The sequence below is a fragment of the Mobula hypostoma genome, chromosome 1 (genome assembly GCF_963921235.1).
Source record: "Mobula hypostoma chromosome 1, sMobHyp1.1, whole genome shotgun sequence".
NCBI lineage: Eukaryota > Metazoa > Chordata > Chondrichthyes > Myliobatiformes > Myliobatidae > Mobula > Mobula hypostoma.
In genome coordinates this window covers 4,104,668-4,120,453 of record NC_086097.1, presented here as the reverse complement: position 1 = coordinate 4,120,453, position 15,786 = coordinate 4,104,668, and the positions used below count along the sequence as shown (strand labels likewise).

The window sequence follows — 15,786 nt, the reverse complement described above, 5'->3', positions numbered from 1 at the left end:
GATGCTGCTTGGCCTGCTGCGTTCACCAGCAACTTTGATGTATGTTGCTTGAATTTCCAGCATCTGCAGAATTCCTGTTGTTTACCAAGGAATTTGAAGCTTGATACATGCTCCACTACAGCTCAGTTGATGTAGATGGAGACATGAGTGTGGCTCCTAGCATGCCTGAAGTCCACAACGATCTCCTTGGTCTTCTGGGCGTTAAGGGCCAGGTTGTTGTCAGCACACCACGTGGCCAGGTGCTGGACCTCGTCCCTGTAGGCCGTCTCATCATCCCCGTTGATCAGGCCAACCACCGTGGTGTCATCTGCGAACTTGATTATGGAGTTAGAACCATGTACAGGAACGCAGTCATAGGTGCAAAGGGAGTACAGAAGAGGGCTCAGCACACAGCCTTGAGGCACGCCGGTGTTCAGGGTGAGAGTGGAGGAGGAGAGGTTGTCTAATGTAACTGATTGGGGTCTGTTAGTCAGAAAGTCCAAGGTCCAATTGCAGAGGGATGAACTGATACCAAGCTGGCGAAGTTTGGCAATCAGCTTGGAGGGGATCACAGTATTGAATGCCGAACTAAAGTCAATGAACAGCATTCTGACGTAAGAGTTGGGGCTGTCCAGGTGGATCAGGGCAGAGTGAAGTGCCGTGGAGATGGCTTCCTCTGTTGACCTGTTGGTGCAATAGGCAAATTGATGGGGGTCCAGGGTAGTGGGCAGTCAGAATTTCAGATGTGATAGAACCATTCTCTCAAAGCACTTTGCAACGATGGGGGTGAGTACAACTGGATGGAAGTCATTCAGGCCCGTGGCAGTGGAATGCTTCGGCACTGGTGTGATGGTGACGATCTTGAAGCTTGTGGGGACAACTGCCTGGGCCAGGGATCATTTAGTATATAAAGGACATCTGAAAATCCAAGCATACTGGTTCTCCCTTATCTATACCACCAGTTACATCTTCAATATTTCCATTTATCAACTATGATTTCTCTTTCATAAAGTTATGTCCACTTTATGTAATCGCAATTATATTTTCTAAATATCCTATAATCCCTTCCTTTAGAATGGACTCTAAGCATTTTCCTCTCATTAATGTAAGGGTTGAATTCTGCAGTTCCTACTTTTCCCCTTCGCTCCTTTTCAAATCATTTGCCACCAACCTTCAAAGACTGCTCCATTACTATAAAATGTTGGAGGTATCCTTTATTTCCATAGCTACAGTACCTCTCATAGTATTCTGAGATGCAGCTCAGCAGGCACTAGGGATTTCTTAGTTTTCTGTGACATTAATTTCTCCAGCATTTTTATATTACTACCGATTATTTTCAATTCTTCATTTTATTCTTCCAAACACTTCTAAAAAGTCATTTGTGATCTCTACCATGAAAAGAGGGTAAAACACAAAACAGTCTTTGTTCCTGTCATAACAAGCTTCACAGAAATTTGTCCTCCCAGTACATCAAAGTGCATTGGTGCTGCTTCATGCCGAACTAACAAACTTCCACCCTGCACTCACCTTTCTGTGTTCCATTTCAGATCCTTCTTTTCCCTTTCTGGTTCACTGTGTATTCAACTCAGGGATAGAGTATCCACAAACTTCCACTGTAATCCCACAGATTTCCAGAGCTAATTTAACAATAATTGCCCCTCCCTTCCACTTGCAAGGATGCCATTTCATTCTGCCTATTCCACCTTATTATATCTTATGTTATGTTGCTCTATGTTTATAAAGCTCCGCGATTTGATCAAGGCTGATTCATTATCTCTCTCAACCCCATTTTCCTGCCTTCTCCCCATGACCTTTGATGCCCTGACTAACCAAGAACCTATCAATGCCCACTTTAAATACACCCAATGATTTGGCCTCTACAGCTGTCGATGGCAATGAATTCATTTCTGGTTAATCACGTGTAATTAACCACTCTCTTGCGAAAGAAATCTCTCCTCATCTCTGTTCTAAAGGGATGCACATCAATTCTGAGGCTATTTCTCTGTTCCTAGACTCTTCCACTGTAGGAAATATTCTCTCCAAATCCACTCTACCTAAGCCTTTCAATATTTGATAGGTTTCAATAAGGTCTCCCCCCCCCACTTCATCTAAACTCCAGTCAATACAGAACCAGAGCCATCAAAAGCTCCTCACGCATTAATCCTTTAATTCTCGGGGTCACTCTTGTGAATATCCTTTGGATCATAGAACATAGAACATAGAACATGGAATAGTACAACACAGTACAGGCCCTTCGGCCCACAATGTTGTGCCGACCCTTAAACCCTGCCTCCCATATAAGCCCCCAACTTAAATTTCACGATATACCTGTCCAGTAGTCTCTTAAACTTCACTAGTGTATCTGCCTCCACCACTGACTCAGGCAGTGCATTCCACGCACCAACCGCTCTCTGAGTAAAAAACCGTCCACTAATATCCCCCTTGAACTTCCCATCCCTCACCTTAAAGCCATGTCCTCTTGTATTGAGCAGTGGTGCCCTGGGGAAGAGGCGCTGGCTATCCACTCTACCTATTCCTCTTATTATCTTGTACACCTCTATCATGTCTCCTCTCACCCTCCTTCTCTCCAAAGAGTAAAGCCCTAGCTCCCTTAATCTCTGATCATAATGCATATTCTCGAAACCAGGCAGCATCCTGGTAAATCTTCTCTGTACCCTTTCCAATGCTTCCACATCCTTTCTATAGTGAGGCGACCAGAACTGGACATAGTACTCCAAGTGTGGCCTAACCAGAGTTTTATAGAGCTGCGTCATTACATCGCAACTCTTAAACTCTATCCCTCAACTTATGAAAGCTAACACACCATAAGCTTTCTTAACTACCCTATCCACCTGTGAGGCAACTTTCAGGGATCTGTGGACGTGTACCCCCAGATCCCTCTGCTCCTCCACACTACCAAGTATCCTGCCATTTACTTTGTACTCTGCCTTGGAGTTTGTCCTTCCAAAGTGTACCAACTCACACTTCTCCGGGTTGAACTCCATCTGCCACTTCTCAGCCCACTTCTGCATCCTATCAATGTTTCTCTGCAATCTTTGACAATCGTCTACACTTTCTCCAATGCCAGCACATTTTTCTTCGATGCGAGGTCTAAAACTGCTCAAAATATCCAAAATACAGTCTGGCCAAAGCCTTATAAAGCCTCAGCATTGCATCCTTGCTTTTATATTCTTGTCCTCTCAGAACAAATGCTAACATTGCATATGCCTTCCTTCCTACTGATTCACCCTACAAGTTAACCTTTAGGAAATCCTGCACCAGGACTCCCAAGTCCCTTTGCAGCTCTGAATTTTCAGTTTTCTCCCCCATTTAGAAAATAGTCTATGTCTTTATCCTTCTACTAAACTGCATGACCATACACTTGCCTAGACTGAATTCCATCTATTACCTCTTTAACTCATTCTTCTGATATGTTCAAGCCCTTCCTCAAATTTACCTGCCTCTTCACCTGTCTTTGTATCATCTGCAAACCTGGCCACAAACCCATCAATTCCATCATCCATATCATTAAAATATAATGTGAAAATTAGTGGACGCAACACCTACCCCCAAAGAACACTACTAGCCAACCAGAAAAGGTCCCCTTTATTCCAATTCTTTGCCTTCTGCCAATCAACCAATCAGCAAATCTTCTGTCCATGCTAGTATTTTTCTGTAATACCATGTGCTCTTATCTTGTTTCGCAGCCTCAAGTGTGACACCTATTGTTCAGTAGCACATACATCCGCAGTGATGCAGTGTTTTGAGAGTTTGGTGATGAAACTCCTGTCTGAGAGGCGATTTGGATCCAGTCCATTTTGGCTACAGTCACAACAGGTAAAATGCAGATGCTACTTCATTGGCTCTTTAACCAATTTCCCCCGGGATCAATAAAGTATGACTATGACTATATGACTTCATTCAACCATGGAACATCTGGAGAGCGAAGATGCATACATCAAGATGCTCTTCATTGACTGTAGCTTAGTATTCAAAATTATCACCCCTCAAAGCTAATCAATAGGTTTAGTCCTAGGTCTCAATACTTTCTTGTGCAACTGGATCCTCATTTTCCACACCCGCAGACTCCAGCCAGTTAAGATCGGTAACAATATCTCCTCCACAGATTCCCTCAGCACAAGTACACCACAAGGTTATGTGCTTAGCATGCTGCTCTATCCACTTTATGCTTATGACTGTGAGGCTAAGCACAGCTCCAATGCCAATATTAAGTTTGTCAACTGTCATGGGCCAAATCAAAAGTGGTAACCAATCGTCTGCAGGAGGAAGATTGAAAATCTAGCTGGATGGATCCACAGCAACAACCTTCACTCAATATCAGAAAGACCAAAGAGATGATTATTGACATCAGGGGAAGGAAACTGGAGGTCCGTGACCCAGTCCTCATTGGAGGATCAGAGGTAGAGAGGGCCAGAAACTTTAAATTCCTCAGTGTCATTATTTCCAAGGATCTGTGCTAGATCCAGCACATACTGTAAGTGCCATTATGAAGAAGGAAGAAGGAAGGTGGTACAGGAGCCTTGGGACCTATGCCACAGGTTCAGGAACAGTTATTAACCTTCAACCATCAGGATCTTGAACCAGAGGGGATAACTTCTCTCAAATTCTCTCACCCCATCACTGAATTGTGCCCACAACCTATGGACTCACCTGCAAGGACTCTTCATCTCATGTTCTTGATAACTATTGCTTATTTAATTATTATTATTATTACTTCTTTTTTTTCTTCTCTTCCTTTTTGTATTTGCATAGTTTGTTGTTATTGTTTGCACATTGGTTGTTGCCCATCCTGTTGGGTGCAGTCTTTCATTGATTCTATTGTGTTTCTTCTATTTACTGTGAATGCCCACAAGAAAATAAATCAGAGTTGTATATAAGACTATAAAACTTAGGAGCAAAATTAAGCCATTTGGCCCATCAAGTCTGCTCTGCCAGCACTGTGAGGATCATGTTTTTTTGATTTCACAAGTGTCAATTCCGGACAATGATTCACATTCTCTGCATAACACCTGGGCTGATCAGAGGAGCACTTTTTAGTAACAGACTAAGACAACTGCGCTGTTCCAAAGAGTGCAATACAAGGTCATTCTTACCCTCATCCATTAGGCTCTGTAATGAGTCAACCTATAGCCGGGGAAGTGATGACACCCTCCTGTTAGACTATTTGAGGTAATTTGTTTTTTTATTCTTTCTTACTTCTCTTCTAATATTTGAATATTTGTTTATCTGTGCACAATGCTACTGTGACCCTGTAATTTCCTTTGGGATCAATAAAGGATAAGAGCATAAGACAGAGCAGCAGAATTAGACCAATTAGCTCATTGAGTCTGCTCAGCCATCCAGACCTGGCTGATTCTTTTCTCCCCTCCACAGCCTCACTCCCCGGACTTCTCCCTGTAACCTTTGATGATGTGTCCAATGAAGAACCTATCAAGCTCTTCTGTAAATACACCCAACAACCTGGCCTCCACAGGTGCCCTTGATAATAAATTCCACATATTCACCACCTTCTGGCAAAAGAAACTTCTTTACATCTCTGTTCTAAATGGATTCTCCTCTATCTTGAGGCTGTGTCCTCTTGTCCTGGACTCCCCTACCATGGGAAACATCCTTTCCACATCTACACTATCTAGGGCCTAGGCCTTTCAACATTTGAAAGGTTTCAGTGAGGTCCTCCCACCCCACCCCATCCTTCTAAATTCCAGTGAGTACAGATCTAGAGCTAACAAACATTCCTCGTATAATAACCCTTTCATTCCTGGAACCATCCTTGTGAACCTCCTCTGAACCCTTTCCAATGCCAGCATATCTTTTCTCAGATGAGGAGCCCAAAACTGTTCACAATACTCAAGGTGAGGCCTCACCAGTGCCTTATAAAGCCTCAGCATCACATCCTTGCTCTTGTATTCCAGATCTCTTGGAATGAATACTAACATTGTATTTACCTTCCTCACCATTGACTCAACCCGCAAATCAACTTTTAGGGTGTTCTGCACAAGGACTCCCAAGTCCCTTTGCATCTCAGATTTTTGGATTTTCTCTTTGTTGTGTATGTGGCCTGGTTACACAACAATGCTAATAATAAAAACGCTGGAGACGGCAGCTAAGGTTCATGGTTCTTTACTGGCAGAAACTGAACTCGGCACACACCTACAGATCAATACGCGCCTAATAGCGCATGCTCAATATGCGCCTAATAGCGCATTCAACGACGTGTTACTAAAACATAAAGTAGTCCCTTATTATACTGTAGGCTATACGGTACACTCCTCCCCTTTTATTTTAATGGTGTATCAACTGTTTTTTTTATTGGGGCACTATGCTAAACAAATATGTTTACCCTTAACATACAAACGCCTACTGTTTGTTTACTTAATAGCTTAATAATATCAAATTATAACAAAGTAGCGTAATAATACCAAATTATAACAAAGTTATGTAATAATATCAAATTATAACAAGTCTTTTTTTTACATTTGGTCTAAGACCCATTTATAACTCAAGTCTCTTGGGGGGGGGATCTTCTCGGCCTCTCTGGGTAATGACTGTTAATAAACTTGTTTGTTTTAATACAGATTTCCATATAAAAGTCATGAAAAGTTGACCTCTGAGCATAGGGAGTTAAGAAGATGTGCGCCTCCAACTTGCTAAGAGTTCTAGGCAGCAGATCGCCTCCGTGTAATGAAGACTCCTCTGTGCAGCTGTCCTAGATATACACGCATCTTTGTGCTATCACTTGTCTTCCTTACCCATATCTCATTTGTTCCAACTGAGCTAATTACACAGTCAATCTTTGTATTCTCCTTAGATTTTAAATAGATAGCCTGACCTTTATGATACCATCTCTTATCATAATATAACTTTCCATCTTCTATTCGTGCTTCATATCTTTGAGCTAGTGTTTCAACAGGAGTGCTGGGAAGATGTTCAGGAGAAAACGGAGATGCTGTCACTTTCTGTGGAACACATCATTTTGGGAGTTAAAGAAATCCATGATAAATTGGAGAACAAGGTTGTATTCTACGCTGGTCAACTTGCAAAGAGTTTGAACAGTAACTCTGATGTGAGATCCTGAGGGCTCTTTCGGGCTGTGGTTCAGATCCTCAGGGACTGTAAAAATAGTGCAGGATGTCTGTTCTTCAGGTATGATCTGCAAGAATGTACAATTTGCTTAGGAGAACTCAACAATCCCATCCTGCTTCCATGTGATCATTTTTACTGTTTAAAATGTATAAAGCGGTGGCTTGAATCAGGACAACAACTCTGCCCACTGTGCCGTACTGCTCTAGATGATGATTATGTACCAGCAGTAACAGAAGAAATAAGTGAAGTTGCAGCAAAATTAGTCATATTTCACAAGAGGTGTGACGCATTTTTCATAGCTTCGGTTTCCATGGTCTGCTTCAAAGATGACTTGCCACCAACAAAGAAGTGGTTGGTGATCTGCTGTCTCTGCTAGTTATTCAAAAGTCAGGGCAAACCAATAACTCACAGAAAGATCAGTACTTTATCAGTAATCATTCACCATTCGATGAAGCAGTTGATCGAAATCCTGTTGTTCGTTCCATTGTTCTTAAGCTGCTGTTAAAGTACAGTTTTGCTGATATTAAGGATTACCTGCAGTGCTATCTGTCTGGCTCAAGAGGGAGAATTCCTTCAGGTGCACATTCAGCACAAGTGTGAAAATACAACAATATAAACCTTACAGTTTGTTGCCAGAATTCGCCTCTGTTCTGATGCTGTTTCCCAACTTCTTTGTGAAAAACAAGACACATTGGCTGAGGATTCAAAATATGTACGTGCAAAAGAAACTTTCCTGCAAAGGATGAAGTGAATAATTCTCAATGGAGGAAACAATTGGTTCCAGATTTACCTTGTGCGAAAGCTGTTCTGTTTGAATGAAGATGTTGGTCTTTTCGAAGATTTAAGCTTATTGACAGTTCGCAGGTCTTCCATTATCTGTTCATCTGTGAACAAGTAATTTAACTGCGCAGGTGCAGGTTTTTGTCTTTTGTCTGTAATTGGAACAGGGTCATTAGGTCTCCTCCTTAGTTTCCTAGTTGTTATTGACTTTACCTCCATAGAATCTCCTGTGATTTCCATTATTAGCCTCTCATTCTCAATCATCTTTTTCTTTTCTTCTAACTCAATCTTTTTATCTTCAAATTCCTTCACTGCTGCTTTCTTCTGTTTAATATAATTCCTTTCCACTTGTTCTGTCTTCAGTTGCAGAAAAAGCTCTGCATTTCATATTCTTTTCTTATACAGTATTGTTGATCTAGTTTCTTCATCTTTTTCTGATACTCCTGCAAAGTGCCTTCCTGTAACTGCTGTAGCTGTATTTTGAGAGATGTCAATTTCTCCTGGTACATCTGCTCTTTTATTTCCAGGTAGTCTTCATCATCCTGCTTATTGGCAATATCTGTCTCACCTGCATCCTCTATACCTTCATCTGAGTCACGGCCACGGATACTGCGTTCATCCTCATTGTCGATGATGTCTAGCTCCTCCTCGTCGTTGTAATAGTCGACAATGGGTGAGAGAAGAGCTGTGGACATCTTCCCTGCCAAGCTGCCCTCCTTTGTTAACACATCTAGTGCCTTGATGGTGTGCCAATCCAACTGGATTTTCCTGAGCCATTCCCGTCCCAGCAACGGTGGTCCTCTGTTTTTCAGTACATAGAGGTTAAGCTGCTGTGTTTCGTCTCCGTAGGTCACTGTCACTTTAATTTTACCTTTGGGATGCACTTTCTGTCCTGTGTAAGCCTTTAGCAGTAGTTTAGTTCGTTTCAGAGGTATGTGAGAAAACGCAAATACGAGGAAATCTGCAGATGCTGGAATTTCAAGCAACACACATCAAAGTTGCTGGTGAACGCAGCAGGCCAGGCAGCATCTATAGGAAGAGGTGCAGTCGACGTTTCAGCCAAGACCCTTCGTCAGGACTAACTGACGGAAGAGTTAGTAAGAGATTTGAAAGTGGGAGGGGGAGGGGGAGATCCGAAATGATGGGAGAAGACAGGAGAGGGAGGGATGGAGCCAAGAGCTGGACAGGTGATTGGCAAAAGGGATATGAGAGGATCATGGGAAAGGAGGCCTAGGGAGAAAGAAAAGGCGGGGGGAACCCCGAGGATGGGCAAGGGGTATAGTGAGAGGGACAAGGAGAAAAATGAGAGAGAGAAAAAGAATGTGTGTTTATAAATAAATAACGGATGGGGTACGAGGGGGAGGTGGGGCATCAAATAACGCCGCCCTCGATCACCATAGCAAATTACAAGCTGCTCGGTGCTCCCTCTCCTTCTCTCTCTCTTGCTCCCTCTCCTTCTCTCTCTCTCTCTCTCTCTCTCTCTCTCTCTAACTCAGCAGAAATCCAAAAGTTATTCTTGTGCCTTAAAGTGACAGTCCAAAAGTTAGTCTTTGTCTCTCTCTCTCTCTCTCTCTCTCTCTCTCTCTTCAAAACAACATGTCTCTCTTTTCAAAAGCACAGTTCATAGGGGTAATTCAGGACCCCGTTACAATGCCACACACTAACCTGTCCCTCAATGCGTCCGATAGACCAGCTTCAAATTGACAATATTCTGATAATTTGCACAATTCAGCACAACATTCAGAAATGTTTTCATTTTTGCTCTGATTCCAATTGTGAAATTTAAATCTTTCAGCAATGACCAGTGGTTTGGGGTTTAAACTCTGTTGGAGAGTGTCTACTATTTGTTTGAATGTTTTGTCAACTGGCTTTTCAGGGGTTAACAAGCTCCATAGCAGCCAGTTTATGTTTTTGCTCCCATAATACTGAGTGAGACACTGGCTTTCTTTCCATCATTAACACTGCTAGCCTCACACTATAACTCCACTCTGTCAACGTAAGTTGCCCAGTCTTCAATGCCACTATCAAATGCTGTAATGGTTCCGATCATCGCCATCTTTGTTATGTTAATTAAGCCCCGTTCTCCCCTTGTTTTCTTTTTGACTCACATGTCCTTTTTGCTAGCGCCACGAGCACACTCCATCTAGATGTGTGTGTCACTCCTTTTTATCTCCCTTCTGGGGCAGACAGACCTTCAGCCCCTGGGGGTCAGCGCCGACTGTGGTCTCAGCTGGATGTGCTGTGGCTCCGACTGTGTCTCTTGGTTTCCCGATGTTCCCAACCCTGGCTGTGTTCCAGCTTCCTTTCAGACTCGCGGCCTCGCTCTGCCTCCTTCTCCCACTCCTTGGCTCGTTCCTTGCGCTCTTCTTCCGAGTGTCATTATGAATTAAAACACGGCGTTCCAATACGATGTAGGTTCATTACCCTCATCGTCAATTTGTTGTGTATGTGGCCTGGTTACACAATAATGCTATTAATAAAAATGCTGGAGACGGGAACTAAGGTTCATGGTTCTTTACAGGCAGAAACTGAACTCGGCACACACCTATAGATCAATACGCGCCTAATAGCACATTCAATGACGTGTTACTAAAACATAAAGTAGTCCCTTATTATACTGTAGGCTATACGGTACACGCTTCATTTATAAAATAGACCACACATTTATTTCTACTACCAAATGCATGACCATGCATTTTCCAACATTGTATTTAAGAACATAAGAAATAGGAGCAGGAGTAGGCCATCTGGCCCATAGAGCCTACTCCACCATTCAATAAGATCAGGGCTGATCTGGCCATGGACCCACCTCCACGTACCTGCCATTTCCCCATAACCCTTAATTCCCCTACTATGTAAAAATATATCTAACCTTATCTTAAAATATATTTACTGAGGTAGCCTCCACTGCTTCATTGGGCAGAGAATTCCACAGATTCAACACTCTCTGGGAAAAGGAGTTCCTCCTCATCCCTGTCCTAAATCTACACCACCAAATCTTGAGGCTATGTCCTCTAGTTCTAGTCTCACCTACCAGTAGAAACAACTTTCCTATCTCTACCTTATCTGTCCCTTTTGTAATTTTATATGTTTCTATAAGATCTCCTCTCATTCTTCTGAATTCCAGCAAGTACAGTCCCAAGAGACTCAATCATTCTTCATAGTCTAACCCCCTCATCTTTGGAACCAATGTGGGGAACCTCCTCCGCACTGCTTCCAAAACCAGTATATCTTTCCTCAAGTAAGGAGACCGGAACTGCCCACAGTACTCCAGGTGCAGCCTCACCAGTACCATTTACAGATGCAGCATAACAGCCCTGCTCTTAAATTTAATCCCTCTCACAATGAAGGACAATATTCCATTTGCCTTCTTGATAGCCTGCTGCACCTGCAAACTAACCTTGTGTGATTCATGCACAACCACTCCCAAGTCCCTCTGCCCAGCAGCATACTGCAATATTTTACCATTTAAGTAATCTGCTCTTTCATTTTTCCTTCCAAAGTGGGTGACCTCGCATTCACCAACATTGTACTCCATCTGTCAGACCCTTGCCCGCTCACTGAACCTATCTTTATCACTATGCCAGCTCTCCATATCTTCTGCACAATTTCCTTTTCCACTCAATTTAGTATCATCGGCAAATTTAGATACACTACACTCAGTCCCCTCTTCCAGATCGTTAACATGTATCGTGAACAGTTGCAGGCCCAGCACCGACCCCTGCAGCACCCCGCTCACCACCGTCTGCCAACCAGAGAAACACCCATGTATCCCAACTCTGCTTTCTATTAGTTAACCAATCCTCTATCCATGCTCATACATCACCCCCCAACTCTATGCATCGTTATCTTATGAATAAGTTTTTTATGTGGCGCCTTATCGAACACCTTCTAGAAATCCAAGTAAATAACGTCCATCTGTTCCCCTCTATCCACTGTGTTTCTTATATCCTCAAAGAACTCCAGTAAGTTTGTCAAACAGGAGCTGCCTTTGCTGAATCTATGAGGTGTCTACCTGATGGATCCATTTCTTTCCAGATGCCTCACTATTTCTTTTTTAAATTAGCTTCAAGCATTTTCCCAACTACAGATGTTAAACTAACTAACTTATAGTTGCCTGCCTTCTGCCAGCTTACTTTTTTGAACAGTGGCATAACATTCGCTGTCTTCCAATCTGCTAGGACCTGCCCAGAGTCCAGAGGATTTTGGTAAATTATCACCAAAGCCTCTACTGTAAGTGCTGCCATTTCATTCAGTACACTGGGATGCATTCCATCATGATGAGGGTACTTGTCTATCTTCAGGCCCAGAAGTTTGCTCAGCACTACTCTTTAGTGATAGCTATTGTCTTGAGGCCCTCATCTCCCATCACAACCATAACATCTCTCTTTGGCATGTTAGACACGTTTGCCACCATGAAGACCAACACAAAAAAGTCATTCAAAGTCTCTGCCATTTCCTCATTACCTAATATCAATCCCTTCTCATCCTCCAAAGGACCTATGTTCACTTTCGCCACCCTTTTACGCTTTATATAATTATAAAAACTTTTACTATCTGTTTCTATATTTTGTGCTGGTTTATTTTTGTAATCTAGCTTCCCTTTCTTTATTGCTTGCTTAGTGGCTCTTTGTCGCTTTTTAAAGTTTTCCCAATCTTCCAGTTTCCCATTATTCTTGGTGACTTTCAACACACCAACTTTTAATTTGATGCCTTCTTTTATTTCCTTAGTTATCCAAGGCTGGCTCTCCCCACCCTCACTGTCCTAGCATTTAACTGCTTTTAACTTTTGTTGAGCACCGTGAAAAATCTCTTTGAAAGTCTTCCACTGTTCCACAACTATTCCACCATATAGTCTGTGTTCCCAGTCTACACTAGCCAAATCCTCCCTCATCCCATTGTAGTCTCCATTGTTTAGGCATAATTCACTGGTTTAAGATCAAACTGTTGCACCTTTCATTTGTATGAGAAACTCAGTCATACTGTGATCACTCTTTCCAAGAGGATCCCTAACTACAAGATCACTAATTTTACCTGTCTCGTTGCACAGGACCAGATCTAAAGTAGCACATTCCCTTGTAGGTTCAGTAACATGATGTCCGAGAGAGCGATGACAGATGTATTCTATGAAGTCCTCAAGACTACCTCGACCAACTTGATTTTCTCAAGCTATGAGCAAGTTAAAGTCCCCCATGATAACTGCTGTTCCATTCTTACGTGCCTCAGATATTTCTTTGTTTATTTCCTGTGGCACTGTAATGTTACAAACAACTCCCACAGTGATTTTTTCCCTTTACTATTCCTAATCTCTACCCAGATGGATTCAATATTCTGCTCCTTAGATCCTATATCATCTCTCATCATCACCCTGATTTCATCTTTAATTAAGAACACCACCCAACCTCCATTACCGTCCTGCCTATCCTTCCATATTACCTGATATCCTTGGATATTTACTTCCCAGTCTTCCCCACCCTGCAACCACATCTCTGTAATGGCCACTAAATCATACCCCATTGTACTGATATGTGCCCACAAGTTCACTGAGTTTGTTTTGAATACTACAGGCATTCAAATAAAGTGCATTTACACTCATTGTGCTTTTAAAATCTTGTAAGCTTTTACTCTTTTGCACTTAACTTTTCTTCACCCCACTCTTACTTTTCTCTTTTTTTACCTTTTGCTTTTTCTTTATCTTTATCCACACTTTTCTTTTTTACTTTATTTCTCCAATCTGTTGAAATCACCCCCCGACTATTTAGTTTAAAGCCTTGTCCACAGCCCTAATTATGTGATTTTGTAGGATCCAGATCCCATCACAGTTCAGGTGGAGCCCGTCCCATTGGTACTGCTCCCCCCTTCCCCAATACTGGTGCTAATTTTCCCATGAAGTCAAACCCACTTCTCCCACACCAATCCTTGAGTCACGCATTTAACTCTCTAAGCTTCCTGACCCAATACCAATTTGCACATGGCTAAAGTAGTAATCCAGAGATTACCACCTTTTTGGTTCTCCTTTTTAATGTAGTCCCTAACTGCTCAAACTTCCTCAGCAGAATCTCTTTCCTCATTTTACCTATATTGTTGGGACCCACATGGACCACAGCAACTGGATCTTGCCCATTTTCCTAATCTAAGTCCTTCTGCAGCCTACTTGTTTCCTCAGCACTACCTGCCCCTCCACCAATCTTCATATCATCTGCAAACTTGGCTTCCAACATCTAAGTCACAACACCAACCCCTGCGGAACACCACCAGTCACTGGCAGCCAACCAGAAAAGGATCCTTTTATTCCCACTCGCTGCCTCCTACCAATCAGCCAATGCTCTAACCATGCCAGTAACTTTCCTGTGATACAATGGGCTCTAAGTTTAACATTTTCACATTTCATAGGAATTCTAAAACATGCCAAAACTTATGCTGAGAAATACAACTTGTTCAAAACTGAGCAGCTAATTTCTATCAGCAAAACTACACCCAAAGACTTACTGCAAACACATTGCTGGGATGCCAATCAGGCTTATTCTCAATAGCAAATCTCAATCCAGTTAGACTGCATTCCTCTTCCAGTTTGCCCTTCCAGAAGGTATATAGACTGCCTTGTCCCTTAAACTGGACATCATCTGCCTGATATAAGTTCAAGTTTAGACATAAGAGGTACTGCAGATGCTGGACGTCCAGAGTCATAAACGTATTATGCTGGAGGAGCTCAGCAGGTCAGACAGCATCTATGGATGAGAATAAACAGAAGACATTTCAGGCCAAGAGAGGAGAGGATCCTGATGAAGAGTCTCAGCACAAAACAACAACTGCTTATTCCTATCCATAGATGCTACCTGACCTGCTGGGCACCTTCAGCACATTGTGTGTAATGCTCATGTGACTGACCATACATACACACAAACACAAACACACACACACACACACACACACACACACACACACACACACACGTTCCTCCAAACCATGATGCACCCACAAACATATATCATATGCAGCACATAAGTTAATAAAATGTAATTCAAAATGCATGTAGTGTGCAGCTCAGGGAAACAGTAAACAGCTTGCTATCCTAGTGATGAGTCATCTCAATGCAACTCTGATGCCAAGTTACCGAAACTATCAGCAAATTTGAGGATGACACCAAGATTCGGGATGTATTGGACAGTGAGGAAGATTATCAGAGCTTACAGCAGACCAGCTGGAAAAATTAGCTGAAAAATGGCAGATGGAATTTAATACAGACAAGAGTGAGGTGGTGCACTTTGGGAGGACCAACCAGGGTAGACTTACACAGTGAGCAGTAGGCCACCAGGAGTGTGGTAGACAGAGGGATATGCAAAGACAGATGGCATAACAGGTCATCAGAAAAGCTTTTGGCACATTGGCCTTCATAAATCAGTGCACTGAGTACAGGAGTTGGGATATTATGTTGAAATTGTATCAGACATCGGTGAGGCCTAATTTCGAGTACTGTGTGTAGTTTTGATCACCTACCTCTAGAAAAGATGTAAATAAGATTGAAAGAATGGAATGTAAAAAATGTACAAGGATGTTGCCAAGATTTGAGGACCTGAGTTATAGGGAAAGGCTGAATAGGTTAGGATTTTATTCCCTAGATTATAGGGGATTGAGAGGAGATCTGAAAGAGTTATACAGAATTATGAGGGGTGTAGGAAAGGTAAATACAAGCAGGCTCTTTCCACTAAGTTTGGCGAGACTAAAACAAGAGGTCATGGGATAAGGGTGAAAGGTGAAATGTATAAGAGGAACATGAGTAGGAACTTCTTCACTCAGAGGGTGGTGAGAGTGCAGAATGAGTTGCAGCACAAGTGATTGATGCAGGGTCAATTTCAACCTTTAAGAGAAATTTAGATAAGTATATGGATGGAAGAGGTATGGAGGGCTATTGACCATGTGAAT

At 42.4% G+C, this 15,786-nt stretch overlaps 1 protein-coding gene, 1 long non-coding RNA gene and 1 pseudogene across 4 annotated transcripts in view; 1 reads left to right on the top strand and 2 right to left on the bottom strand.

Moving 5' to 3' along the window:
• The window catches only part of ppp4r4 (protein phosphatase 4, regulatory subunit 4), a 287,977-nt gene that overhangs the window by 189,829 nt on the left and 82,362 nt on the right, over positions 1–15,786 (bottom strand). The window lies entirely within an intron of this gene.
• Positions 1–15,786, top strand: part of LOC134350908 (uncharacterized) — a 44,144-nt gene that overhangs the window by 27,157 nt on the left and 1,201 nt on the right. The gene's annotated exons all lie outside the window — the stretch shown is intronic.
• On the bottom strand, positions 6,657–8,558 carry LOC134350854 (sin3 histone deacetylase corepressor complex component SDS3-like; annotated as a pseudogene).